Source organism: Chinchilla lanigera, unplaced genomic scaffold, assembly GCF_000276665.1.
Source record: "Chinchilla lanigera isolate Chin_1 unplaced genomic scaffold, ChiLan1.0 scaffold00081, whole genome shotgun sequence".
NCBI classification, from domain to species: domain Eukaryota; kingdom Metazoa; phylum Chordata; class Mammalia; order Rodentia; family Chinchillidae; genus Chinchilla; species Chinchilla lanigera.
The window spans coordinates 886,939-901,150 of record NW_004955482.1 but is presented as its reverse complement, the minus strand read 5'-3'; the positions used below and the strand labels follow the sequence as shown (position 1 = coordinate 901,150).

Below are 14,212 nucleotides of genomic sequence, written 5' to 3'. Positions count from 1 at the left end.
CAGTCCCCAGGGCCACTTCCCGGAGCTGCAGCCTCTCCACTGCCAGAAAAGTCTCCTTTGTAGTTTATTAAACTCTTTATAGCTCCAACTAAGTCTGGCCAGAGTTTATGATCAACACAGTGAGTTATGACCCCTTGCTCTCTTCTCTCTCAATGTCTGTCTCTTAAAGGCCCGAGTGGGGAAATACTGCCTTAATAACACAGACCAAAGACTCTGCCTCCTGACGTAGCTCCCAGCCCAGGTCCTCTGACCTCCCACGCTGTCCTCCCGGGGAGGGACACCTTGATGTCCCAGGTGTTCCCCTTCCCGTTGGGCAGTGAGCGTCCCTGCTGTGGTCTGTTGGGGTCACAGACGTGCTGGGCCACGCTTCCCTCCCGCCTTCTGAAGGCTCTTAGCTCTATGCCCCCCACTTCCTCTCCTGTGGGCAGGATCTTACCTGTACCCCCAGACCCCAAAACCATGCCAACAGGAGCAGATGACAGGCCAGGCTCACAGGCCTACACTGACGTATTTGCACGTCACAACTACATTTCTATTAGCAAGGAAAGGCCGGGGATATAGCTCAGTGGCACAAGCGCCTGGCTGGTAAGCACAAGGTCCAGAGTTTGATTACCAGTACCAAAACAAAAAAAAAAAAAAAAAGAGAGAGAGAGAAAGAAATTAATATTAGCAAGGAAACACGGGGGTGGAGGGGGCCTTCCGTGACAGCCCACACTGCAGTGGCTGTGCCGGAGACACCATCGATTATGCTGCCCCGAGGGTCTACTAAAAGGACAAGAGCTGGGCTGGCACCCACATCACAGTCACTCTCCACACTCCCTCGGGTGTGGGAGCACCGACTGGCCCAGTCTGCTTCTCCACGCTTTGGTGTGACAGGCGTTTATCTTGACGGACAGCTGCTTCCCGATAGGCGGTAGCAGTCTCACCGATCAGATGACCCACTTTGGAGACTGTCTTCCAGGCCCTGCAAATGAGCAGCTGAGCAGCTGTGTGATAAATGTGGGACTCTCGCAAATCACGTGGTGGGAGCCTAGCTGTCCACTTCCTGGCACGAGCTGAGAACAGCAGCGGCCCGTATGTGCGGGTGATGGACAGTGACCCTGAGGGGAGCGGAGGTCCTCCTGTCCCACGAGCAGCTGCCGTGGCTCTGGCCTCTTCAGGCCTGGACTGGGTCCTGCAGGATCACAGCGGGGGGCCCTCCCGTCCACACCTCTGCTCTCTGGTCCACAGGACTAGTGGTTCAGAGCTTCCCTCTTCGTTCTGCAGATGTCTGCTAAGCACCTGCTGTGTGCCACAAGCCCCACAGTGCCCAGCACACAAAGGCACAGGGATCTGGCCGCACAGCGGGAAGACAAGCAGGCCCCGGGGACACTGAGGATTCAGGTGCTCCATGGAGCAGGACACAGCCCGGTGATCCCACCCAGCCCAGGAACTCAGGAGCCCTAGAGAGAGCAGGAGGGAGAGGGGACGGGGCTCCTGGCAGAGGAACACAGGTGCAAAGGCCCTGGGGCCAGGACAAGGGTAGAGGGGACAGAGGAACAGGACAGCACTGTCCATGCCAGCTTGTGGGCCACCAAGAGGGGAAGGCTCACAGCACAGGAGAGCGAGGGCCAGACCTGCCCCTGATGAGGGTACTCGCAGGCTCATTCTACTGTGGGAGCAGGGAAGGGCTGGGCCCAGCAGGAAGGCCCGCAGCAGTAGGGGAGGTCTGGAGGGGCACGCGGGCCTGGGGACACTGGAGGGGAGCCATCCAGGAGCAGCATGCTGGGCCCAGGACAGTCGGGAGGGAAGAAATCAAGGGTCTCCTGACCAGACGAGGAGACAGCCTTGGACCATTCGCTGTGGGGGGTTGTTTCCCCCTCCACGGGTCTGCTCTGCACCCCACAGGCACCTGTGGAGATCTCGGGCACCTGGAGAGGGCTCTCACCCTCAGAGCAGCTCCGCTGCAGACCCGAGAGCTGAGGCTGCGAAGGCCCTGAGTCTTTGCGGAAGAGTGGAGAATCCCGCGTGTCGCTGGATTATCTGACTATCACTGAAGAACAGCATGTGCCTTGGGCTCGGAGGGGTTGGGGAGGCAGGCCGGTGGGGCAGGAGTTGACTGCCTCGGCCTGGTGGTCACAATCCAGTCGCCCTGGCTGGACCATGCTCTGCCATCTCTGCTCCCACCCTCTTCTGCGAGCTCTTTCAGGGTGCACCAGGTGCTGCGTCTCAGCCTCCACAAACAACAGTTGAATGTTAAAGACCCGGAGAAGCCTCGTGAGCAGTGAGAGCTCATCACCCACCCACAGCTTAATGAGCGTACACTCCGCCTCTGGATGGCGGGACCGCCAGCTGGAGACGCTGACTTCTGGCGGTACCAGGCCCACGAAGCCCTGGGGACCGGGGCCAAGGCCTGGGGGAGGGGGCTGAGGGCCCAGGTAACCCAGGAGGGCAGAGGTTCCAGGGTGTACCTTGGAGTGACTGGGTCCCCAAGAGCATGGGCTGGGGGAGGGCCGGGGGAAGGGGCGGGGCAGGATGCCCACCTCAGGCACCCATGATGCCAGCTGTCCATGACTGGGCTGAGGCCAGCCTTGCCTCCTGCAGGTCTTCCACAGCAGCAGGCGGGCACTGCACATGCCGGAGCCTCAAGGGACCCTCGGTCTTGGACTCAGCCCCCAGGCGGAGCCAAATGGGCCTCGCTGCTTATCAGCCCTATCTCGGGAGTGCAGCTATAACAGCAGAGCCAGACTGAGACGCATGGTGTCTGGAGTCTCTGCAGAAGAGGTCTGGGCTCCAGAGACCCACCGCGTGCACCATTCAGGGTGCGAATGGAATTAAAGTAAAGCGCCTGGCTCAGTAAACGTGTCCTGTCTTGTCCTCTCCGCTCTCCTCCCCTCTCTGCCCCGCCCCCTCCCCTCCTCCCCTCAGTGGAGGCAAATGGATTTTGATTGGATGTGGGCACACAGGTTGGTGCTGCCAGATGGTCTGAGGTGAAGGAAATGGAGGAGGACAGGACTTGCTCTGTGTGGCGACACTAACGCTCAGATCTGGCTCGCAGTGGGAGATGGACTTGCAGCTTCAGTCCAGACTGCTCCTGCCGGTGCTCACCACCAGGCTGCTCCATCTGTGTCTGCAGCTCCTGGGGCCGGAGTGGGCTGGAGCACAGCGGGAGGCTGATGCCCAGATGCACCTGCTTTGATACAGACAGAAAGATAAGCTCTCCGTGATTTATCCCCACTGAGCCAGGCTTCAGGGCCCCTAGTGCATCTAATAACATTACCTGTTAGAGTGTATTAGTCAGGATTCTCTGCAGGAACAGATGCGATGTAAATACATATATGCTCATACATGGGACTTAGGAGGTGGCTGGCAGGATCAGGAGCGGAAGAGTCACGGTGGCACCTGCCGACTCAGAGATGAAGAATCTGAAATGGCGGTCTGCACCAGAAGCAGGCGAGGGCAGGGGGCCTGGAGCTCACGGCAGTCACCAGTGCGTCTGTGTTGGAAACCCATGTAGTGTGCATTGGAAGGCTGAGCAAACCGGAGACCAATGTCCAAAAGCAATGGCAAAAGCAAGAGCTCCTCCAAAAAAAGGAAACACTTCCTTCTTTGGGGTTTGTTTATTTGTTTCTTTGTTTTCAGAAAGGGTCTCATTATGTAGCCCAGGCTGGCCTCAAACACACAGTGATCCTTCTGCCTCAGCCTCCCAAGTGCTGGGATTATAGGCATGCGCCACCAAACCCAGATAAGACTTCCTCTTGCTTTCCCTTTTTATTGTGTCCAAGCTACAAGCCTATTGGTCAGTGCCACTCACATTCAGGGTGGGTCTTCTCCCACAGGTCAATCATCCACAGACACACCCAGAGTTTACTAACCTGCTAGGGCTAAACAATTCAGAAAATTTTGCTGGTGACTAGAAAGGAAGCACTTGTAAAATTTGGGTCCTGTAAAGTCTTATCCAAAGAGTACTTTGTTGCTGGAAAGACTGGCATTATCATGAACCCAAGTACTTTCCATCCAGACATTAGGAAAGATGCTTTGAGGACATCTCAGGAGTCAGCAAGGCCCCACCTTTCAAAGGTTTAGGTTGCAAAAGTGAAAGACTTTGTTTTGAGAGGAGCATGCCAGGGCATCCTGCTCCAGAAGGACCACCTAGCACACTGGTTCCCTGGGAATCATTTCACAGTGCTCAGCCAATCAGGCACTAAGAATCTTCTGCAGCTATGACTCAAGGGGGCCCAGCTACTGCTCCAGCTGGCAGCAGACCTTGGCATAATCCACAAGGTTCTGGTTTTATGCGCATGCAGAATGCAACAACTGTGGGGTGAAGGAGGCTTCTACCCAGATTTCATAAGAAGGCCTAGGAGGTCAGGAAGTGTACCCCTGAAAGGGCAGTGCATGAAGCCGTGAGAGTGAAACCAAAAGTACAGTGGAGACTCCAAGAAAGGCAGGAACAAAACTTCTGCTGAGGAAGGTCTCAGACAGTGAGTAGGGCCACCCCCAAGAGGCCAGTCATGAGGGCTGCAACTAGCAGTGCAATTGGGGCAGGACTGCCCAAGCCTTTTGCACCTCACATCTTGCCAAAACTGGCCCCAGGTGCTTAAAGTTTGCCCCGCTGGACTTTGGCCTTGCTTTGGTCCCATTCCGTTCTATCCCCCTATTCCTTGCTTTAGAATGCAAATATTTACCGTGTCATTGTATGTTGGCAGCATTTAACTTTCTTTTGATTTTTAAAGGGCTTACATCTAAGAGTTCGCCTTGACTCTCAGAGGAGACTTTGGACTTGGGATTTTCAGCAATGCTGAGGCTGTTGAAACTTTGGTGACACAAAGAGATGAATGAAATGCAGGGTTTTTTTGTCTTTTTGAAATAGGGTCTTGCTATGCAGTTCAGGTTGACCTTAAGCTAAATTTCTTACAGAGATATACGTGAGTCTTCTGAAAGCTAGGGGTGGAAACTTATGATTTAGACGTACAATGCCCCCCAAGTTCTAATGCACCTAGATTGGATCTGGAGGCTCCTGTGCTCATCGGTAGACTCATCACTGGTCCGTTCCCTGCTGAGTGTGCTGTTAGGAGGTGGGCATGCTCAGGAGAGCTGAGTCACTGTGGGCGTCGGTCACTGTGGGTGCCTCTCCCTCCATGGCTCCTCCTGTCTCTCTCTGCTTCCTGGCCACCATGATAGAGCAGCTGTCCTCCACCATGACATTTCTGCATCAGAACAAGCCAATCATGGGCTGAAACCTAGAAACGGTGAGGCTAAACAAACCTTCCTCTTTTAAATTGTGGGTATTGAGTCTTTTGTCCCAGTAACAAAAAAATGACTAAGACACTAACGAAGAAAATGTGGAACTGATGCATAAGAGCTTGGGCACCAGACAAGAAAAGGACACACTTTTCTGCAGTGACTTGACACTGCCCTGCTGCCCTTCCACAGAACGCCACCAGGATGACAAATGATTTCCAGTGTGGCACCGAATGTGACACAGAGCAGAGCCTGCGGTCCGTGGAGCGGCTTCCCACTCCCGGGTGTCAGCGTTTCCCCACGCCTCCACCACTGCCTCCCCACGCGTGAGCAGGCACAGGGGTCGAAGCCAGTGTCAGAAGGGTGGGCCCTTCCTCTGCACCTTGCAGCAGCCTGGAAGGGCGGCTTCAGAAGGGCCGTGGGATGGGGAGCACACACGCAGCCAGAAGGCATTGAAAATGCTCAAGCTTCAACAGTAAAAATACTGACAAGCCACCTGGAAATGGGCTGAGTACAGGCACAGACATTCCCACTGGAGAGGATGTACAGGTGGCTGGGAACCCCATGGAGAAGGGTCAGCGTTGGGAAGGTGACATGTTACAGCCACCTGGAAAGCAGTCTGGCAGCTCCTCAGGAGAGCAGAGGAGGTAACCACACAATTCACTGCTGACACTTGGGCATTTCTCACCCAGTAAAGAAGATTTCTGATCTCACAGAGACATGGACACAAACATTTACAGCAGCCTTGCTCCTGAGATCCCAAACTTGAGACACCCCAGCTGTCCATCAGCAGGTGGCAGGGAGAGCAGCCACAGTGCACACATGCTGGGGGTACTGCTCAGCGGTGGAAAGGAGTAAATGGTAGCATTTGCAGAACCGTGGACAAATCTCAAGGGTATCATACTGGTGGGGGAAAGCCAGTGCAGAGGTTTACGCATCTATTTCCCCACTTAATTCTTCTGATAATGGTGGATGGAACAGTGGGGGCTAGGGGTAGCAGTAGGGGTCATGGTGGTAGAAGGAGGTGGATGCGATTATTTAAAAAAAAAAAACAGTGAAAGGAAGGGTCACAGCTTGACTGCGGTAGAGGATACACAGACCTACACAGGTGGCAGGATTGGACTGTCATTAAGACACACACTGTTAGGACTTATATCTAGATGTCCCTCCAAAGCCTCGTGCGCCCACAGGTAGGGCTTCTGAGAGGTGACTGGATCGTGGGTGTGTGACACTGGATGCGTCTACTGATGGGGTTTTATCTGGGTATGATGTTGGGAGGTGGAGCCTGGTGGGAGGAGGTGGCCCGCTGTGGGTGTGGCCTACAGGGGTCTGTCTCCCTCCTCCTTCCTTGATCCCTGGTTGCTTCCCATCACCATGCCATGACCTCTTTCTCCTCTGTCATGTCTCTCTGCCATGCTGTCCTGCCTTGGAATCAGCTGATTGTGGACTGGAACTTCTACAAACTGAAACTGAAGATAAACCTGACTTACTTTTACTTGTGAGTGTTGGGTATTATGAGCCAGCAGCAAGAAAGCAGCTAAGACACACAGATGCAATATTAGGAAAGATAAATAAAATTGGGGAATCTGAGTAAAATCACTGGACCGCATCAATGTCAATATTCTACATGTGACGCTGTGGTACGGTGTGACATTTTGTAGAATGTGAAGTGTATGTGGGACACTTCTGTGTTTTATCTTACATCAACCTTCAGGTTGGTGCCACAATTTTACAGACAGGCCCTAGCTAGGCCCAGAGGCACATACCTGTAACGTCAGTACTCAGGAAGCTGAGGCAGGAGGATCATCATGAAGTCAGCTTGAGCTACACAGTGAGTTCAAGGCCACCCTGGACCACATAGTGAGACCCCCCTCTCAAAAAAAAACAAAGAAATAAAAATAAATAAAAATGGGTCCTCTTTGCTTTGAATGATCCTATAGTACATTAATTTCAGCTGCATTGGTTTAGTTCATGAGCACTAGTTCCCAGCACCATGGCTCAGGTTTAATAGGCCACGGCATGGTAATGTGACTGACCCACAAGTAAAATTCACTGCGAGGGTTGGCCATGGATCACTAGTGAAAGAACAGTCACACATGACAGTCAGTGACACATCTGTGACCTCCTCAAAGTTGGTCATTGGTGGGTCTTGGGGCTCCTTTATTTTGCACGCCCATAAGACAAAGGGTGCCTCAGTCTCCTCGTGGCTTCCAAAAACAAAGTAGAAAAAGATTAAAATAAACCCCATGCAAAAAGAAGAAAGGAAATAAAAAGTAGGCAGCTACGAAACTGTAAGCAGAAACACAGAAAAAATCAATAAAACAGGAAGTCAGTTCTTTGTCTCACCCGGCGTTAGGCAGATATATGTAGCACATAAAAAGTACATATTCCTGTGGGGCTGGGGATTTAGCTCAGCAGCACAGCACCTGCCTGGCAAGCGCAAGGTCATGAGTTCAATTCCTGGTACCAGAAAAAAAAAAAAAAAAAAAAAAAAAAAAAACCAACCAAACAAAAAGTACTTATTTCTGATGTTCAACAGGATGGTTTCATATAGATGGAGTTTGTGACAAAAACAATTGAATCTTTGAAAATATCAATGAATTTGGCAAATTCTTGCAAGACTGAAAAAAAAGAGAAATAATTTGCTACTACTGGAAATAAAATAGGAGATAAATCACAGACCCTGTAGACCCCCAAGGGCAAGGAAGCTGGTAAACAATCTGCACTCCCAGACAAGACCTGGAAAACACAAATTACCACAACTCACCCTGGATGAACCACATAATTTGATCATCTCTGCAACTATTAAAGAAATCAATCTATAATTAAATATTGCTGAATCCAAAGTTTCCAGGGAAGCCCACAGGGGCACTCTACCAAAGCTCTAAACAGAAATTGGCATTGACTTTAAAAAGTGTCTCCAGGAAATAGAAGGTGAGGAACACTCTCCAGATTATTTCAAGAGGTTGGTGCTGCCCTGGCACCAGAGTAACAGAAACGAAGCACACGAAGGAAACAAAACCAGAGCTCTCCCGAGTGCAGAGCATGTCACACGTTGGCAAACAGAGCTCAGCAGCTCTGATACACAGTGGCTGAGGGAGTCTGCTCAGGAGATGTGAGACTCGCTCAATACCTGCAAGTCCATACGCAGATCCATCCTGCTAAACAGATTAAAGGAGAGAGAGGGTGCAGTCGTGCCAGCTGGCTCAGGAAACATCACACAGTGGTGCTGTGGACCGAGTATGAGTGGCCTAACCCCCAAGGCAGTGGTATCAGGAGGAGAGGCCGTTGATCGTGAAGGCGCAGCCCTCATGGATGGGATCTGGGCCTTGTGCAAAAGACCCCAGCTCCCTCAGCCTTCCCTCCATGTGAGGACACAGGGAGAGCACCATTTATGAACCAGGAAGCAGTCCTTACCACACAACAAATCTGCCAGCGCCTTGACCTGGGACTTCTCAGCCTCCAGAACTGTACAGCATTTAAACTGCCCAGACTATGGTATCTTTGTTATGGCAGCACAAGTGCACTAAGACAAGTGGGGTGGATGGAATGGGGAGGAGAAGTTGGATGGATGGATAGATGGATGGATGGATGGATGGGTGGATGGGTGGATGGGTGGATGGATGGATGGGTGGATGGGTGGATGGGTGGATGGATGGATGGATGGATGGATGGATGGATGGATGGATGGTTAGATGGATGAGTGAATGGATGGGGGGAGGGGAAGATGGTAGATGTCATGGTTTGTGTCTACATGTCCCCCAAAGCCTCATGCAGTCTTAGATAGGGCTTTTGCAGAGGTGGCTGAATTTAGAGTGTATGATGCTAGGATTAAGGGTGTGTGATTAGTAAATCAGGCCACTGATTGGTTTGGCATAGTTCTGGCTAGGATTAAGAGTGTGAGTGCCAAACCTACCCTAGGGCAGGTAGCCTGCATACAATATAAGGGACAGAAAGAATCTTATCTCCCTCCTTTGTTGCTTTTTCTGCCTTCTGCCAACATGAACTGCTCTCTGAAAAGCCACCCTGCCCTGGAGCCAGATGATTATAGACTAAAACCTCTACAAACTTTGAACTAAATAAACCTTTTCTCCTTTAACTTTAAATGTTGGGTATTTTGCCTCAGCAATGAGAAAAGTATCTAAGATGGCAGATGGATGGATGGATGGATGAATGGAATGAAGGGTGGATGGATGGATAGATGGATGGATGGGGTGGATGGCAGATTGATGGATGGATGATGGATGGGTGGATGGATGAAGGATAGATGGATGGTATAGATAATGGACTGATAGGTGGAAGGGGTGGAATGAGATGGATGCAATGGTTGAAATAAAGTCAATGGCATTTGCAAGGATCCTTCTTTGATATCACTTCTGCCCACCAAGCAGATTGAGCCTCTCCTTTGTAATTCTCTCAGTAGGATCACAACCTTGTAAGCAATGGGCATTTCACATACATAAGTGTTATGAAAACACATTAGTCACCAATCAGGGAGGGGTAATCTCTTGACAGGTAAGTAGACTGTATACCTCCCCATCACCTCTGACACGGTCATCCTCAGACAGCAAAGAAATTCAGTGTGGAGAGGAAGTAAAGTGAGGATGCCTTGGACCAGTACCAAGGCTCACCCTGTGCCCTGGGGCTCCTTCAGTCACAGGCACTGTTGACCCTGATGCTGGTGGCCACAGGGGATCCAACACCCCCAAGTAAAGGGAGGAAAGGTTTATTTAGCTCACAATTTGTAGAGATTTCAGTCCATAATCAGCTGGCTCCAAGGCAGGGTGGTTGGCAGAGGGGCACTGCAGAGGAAAAACAGTTCGTGGTGGGCAGAAGGCAGCAAAAGCAGGCAAGTCAGGGAACAACCACAGGTCTCTCTGTCCCTTGTATCTTATCCAGGCTACTTAGGGTGGGCAGCGGTCATACCATTAATCCTAGCAGCCCTAGATCCTAGTATTGCATCATGCATCAATCACACACCCTAGATCCGGCACCTCTGAAAAAGCTCCTCCTATGACTGCGTGAGGCTCTGGGGCCATCTAGATACAAGCAATAACAATGATCACACAGGGCTGGGGATTTAGCTCAGCGGCAAAAGCGCCTGCCTGGCAAGCGCAAGGTCGTGAGTTCGGTTCCCGGTACAGGAGAAAAACCAAAAAAAAAAACAATGATCACACAGAAAAGCAGCTGGAAGGAGAGAGGCTCCCCTGCCTGTGTGTGAGGCAGCAGGGGAGGAGGGGCAGCTCCTGAGTCCCCACCCAGGGAAATGCCTGGGTGGCTGCTGCATCCAACAATTACACCATGTCTTTATTGACCATGGCCACAGCAAACCTCAGGAGTTCAAGAGAAATGACTCCAAAATGGCAAAGGAGGTCACTCAGCCGGGAGCTGGGATTGGAATGGAATACTGCATTGAAATTATGGAGACAGTGATCTTGGGGGGATGACATTTCCAATTCCTTATCATTTCCATTTAAGCCTCAATCCTGATATCTTCAAGGGAGGCCAAGAGAACTGAAATATAACCCTGGGCCATAAGTAGCAGACAATCCAACTGAGGCCCCATGGGACAGCTCAGTAGCTGTTCTCTAACAGGCTCAAAACAACAGGTCGGAGTCCCAGCAGCCCCCAACCCATACGTGACCTCAGCCACTCTGAACTCTCACTGCCCTCGGCAGTGCAGCAAGGGCTAGTGTGGCAGAATCTGCTGTCCTGCCCCTGGGGCCCACGTGTTCCTTCCCTGATGAAGTACCTCGGTTCCCATTAGCGTTTCTGATTTTAAATGCATCCCCTTTTAGAAGAGAAAGATTGCTGTCAACCTCAGCAGCCCCCAACACAGGTCCCAACGCAGGCCCTGCTTTCTGCTGCCCTTGGGGCCTAGGAGGGAAATCAGCCTCCACTGACAGCCCTCACTGGACGGAGCCCCACTGTTAGTGCAGCAAGCCAGGTGACACTCAAGGTTACTGAGGACCCAGGGCACAGACACCATCCCACTGGACCAGACTGGATACAGCATCCTTCAGTGCCTGGAACATGGACCTTAGGACGGGGAGGCATACGTGGGATGGGTTTCCATGGCAACAGCATGCTGAAGAGCCCTGGTGAGAGGAAGGGCAGCAAGGACTCAGCTGCACATGGGCCACAGGCACCAAGGGAGGTGACCACCAGGATGTGGTTTCCATGGTGACGTGATGCTGAAGAGCTCTTTGCTATCCAGAGGGGCGGCAAGGACTCGGCCCACCCCCACCCCCAGGCCTGCACACTAGGTTGTTTGGTTCCTATTTTTTAAAAAAAGGATGCAAATCCCGATTCTTCTGTGGCATTTCCTAGTTTGCAGCCTTTCGTGACTCATTCAAATGCAGAAAATAAATAAAAACCAGCACACAAGCCAACCCATTCAGGACAGGAGAACTGTCTGCGGGCAGTGGTGAGGCTCCCTGCAGCTGCACGTCTCACGCTGAAGGCTCAGAGCAGTGTCCACGACTATAGGCGATACCAAGTGTAAACGACATACGTCGGGTGAGCCATTCTTATCCGCACAGGGCCACACTGGCAAGTGGATCATCACAGCGCATTTCCAACGGAAGGGGCCAGTTGCACACAGCCCTGGGCACCCCCATCCATCCCACCAGCCTTCCCCCATTCGGTCAGTGTGCAGGGGAGACGGTGGCCTGAGGCCCACGCCCTGGTGACTGCCATCTCCAGTCCCCTGCACCACCTCACTCACTCACCCTGGGAGCTGCTGCCACCCTGGACCCACACCCCGTGGGGCAGCACCCGTCAGTCCTCACAGCTGCCCTGCAGAAGCCCATCTGTGCCCCCTCAGCCCCAGGGGAGGTGGTGTTGGGTGTTGGGAGCGGCTGGAGCTGGAAATTGGTTATATGTGTGGAGGCAAGACAAGGCCACAGTGCCTGAAGCTGTCAAGCTACCTCAGCCTCGAGAAAAGCATCCTACATGGACAATCTCAGTCATTCGTTGCTAGGCAACATTGTGTCTCATAATACTAACTTTGCGAGTATAAATAAATGCCACTACTGTCGTTGGTCGTTCCTCTTCCCCATCTGGCAAAGAGGCCTCTGCCTGACCTCAGTTTTTGTCACTTGTCATTATTTTCTAAATCCCCTCACTGTTTTCTCCTAGGACCCCTGATAGACCACCAAGTCCCTACACTTGGGGCAGGGAGTGACTCACAGGTGAAAAAAGTACTTCGATATTTCTGTCTGCTGAGCCTCGGGGTTGTCAGCCAGGAGCTGGCCGCAGAGTGAGCAACACACAGCCACATTCCTGTTCCATAATGTCCCTTGACCTTCTCCTCATGCCCCCAGGATGGGTCAGGGTGCTGTCATGGAGCCACACACACACTGTGGATGGGCAGTGCCCACCTCCTGGTGGCCATGGGCACTCTGTGACTCCTGTCCAGCCAGGCAGAGCAGGACTCTGTTTGGTCCGGCTCAGGGGAGGCTGGACCTTTTCTCTCTCCTTGTCGTTTCTCCACAACCATCACTGGGGCTATGGGGCGTTCTGGTCGCATGCAGCACAAGGCGCCTCTCCACCAGTGCACAGCTGGCAGTGGCAGCCTTGTGGCCACTGAAAACTCCCTCTGCTTTTTCAAAAGTAAATACGCAAGTGAGTGGCCTGACCACAGGACGGCCATCTGACCCGAATCGCACCCACCTTAAGAGCCTTCACACCCGGAGGTGGAAACCTGCGGGCCACCCTGGAATTCTGCACAGCCTGTTGGGACCCCAAATGCTCCAAGAAAGGGCCAGCCACCCAGGCACACCACAGACTGGCCAGGGCAAGGGAGGAGCCGCCTGCGCCTCTGTCCTCCTCCTCTTCTTTCTCCCCTTCTTCTCTTCCTCCTCCAAGCTAGCACAGCCCACTCTGTGGGTTTCAGTGAGATTCAAAGCGGAAAATATCTTCCCAAGGGCCCACTGTGTCTGAACCTCTCTGCACCATGCATAATTACCTTCTGCCTTGGCCAGAGAGCCTGTTGCCCAGGAAAGAAAATTAAACTCTGAACACAAAGAGTCAGGTTAAGTAACGACAGGTGAGAGCGGGGAAACCACACACAGAGCTCCAGGCTGCAGCAGGGCCAGCCTGACCGGACTCACAGAGCAGCCCGGTTTAACTCCCCCAGGCACTGCCCGGGCAGAGACGGACGTCAATGGCCTCTGCAGGTGGAATCCTGAGAAACAGCCCCGTGCACGTTGCGTGCACATCCTTAAAACAAAGGACAAAAAAATCTAAGAGGAGAACAAGGCACCGTCTTCAGAATTTGCTTTGACTTTAAAAACTTGCCAGTCTGCCCAAAATGAAAGTGAGCACAGGTTTCTCTCTGCAGAGTAAAATTCGGTGAAGCCTCAGGAGAATCTCACTGGCCAAGTACCAAGAGCCTCTCGGCTCTGCAATGGAGTCAGCCGGTCTCTCACATCGATTCCAGCCCGTGGTCCCTCTCCTGCCCCAAGGAGCCCCTCCCCGCCCCACGCCTCCCCATTCCATTATTTCTAGAAGAACCAGGCCCAGGAGCTAGGGGGTCCCCACCTCCCTGCCCAGCAGGATTTCTTAAGCCTCAGAACTGGGCACAAAACAGCAACAAAATCACCTTCATCCCCCAGGTTTATTTCTGTTCTGTTTCGTCTGTCCTCTCAGATCTTGCATGCTTGTGATAGTTCTCCATCTTTTCCGAGGATGTCTGGCCCCCCGCTGTGGCTCTCAGCTGGAGGAACCACTTCCAAACCCCTATCCCCTCCCCTTGGCTGGATCCCACCCACACACCACGGGACTGAGGTGTCTGTGCCGCAGGAGACCCCAGACGGAGGCGCCACACTCCAAGGTGACCCGAGTTGACCCCTGCACCCATCCCAGCTTTTTTTTTCTTTTGTTTTTTGGTTTTCTTTTTTTCATCTTTTTGAGACAGGGTCTCACTATGCAGTTCAGGCTGGCCTCGAACTCACTTTGTAGCCCAGGCTGGCCTCGAACTCGAAAC

At 52.5% G+C, this 14,212-nt stretch overlaps 1 long non-coding RNA gene across 1 annotated transcript; it reads right to left on the bottom strand.

The window, feature by feature from the left end:
* Positions 1 to 646: 646 nt before the first annotated feature.
* LOC102028193 lies at positions 647 to 13,193 on the bottom strand. Its single transcript, XR_263813.2, has 3 exons — positions 12,898 to 13,193; positions 3,260 to 3,475; positions 647 to 3,172 (listed from the first exon to the last, which is right to left on the bottom strand). It is a non-coding gene; the product is annotated as an uncharacterized LOC102028193 (long non-coding RNA).
* Between the last annotated feature and the right edge of the window lie 1,019 nt (positions 13,194 to 14,212).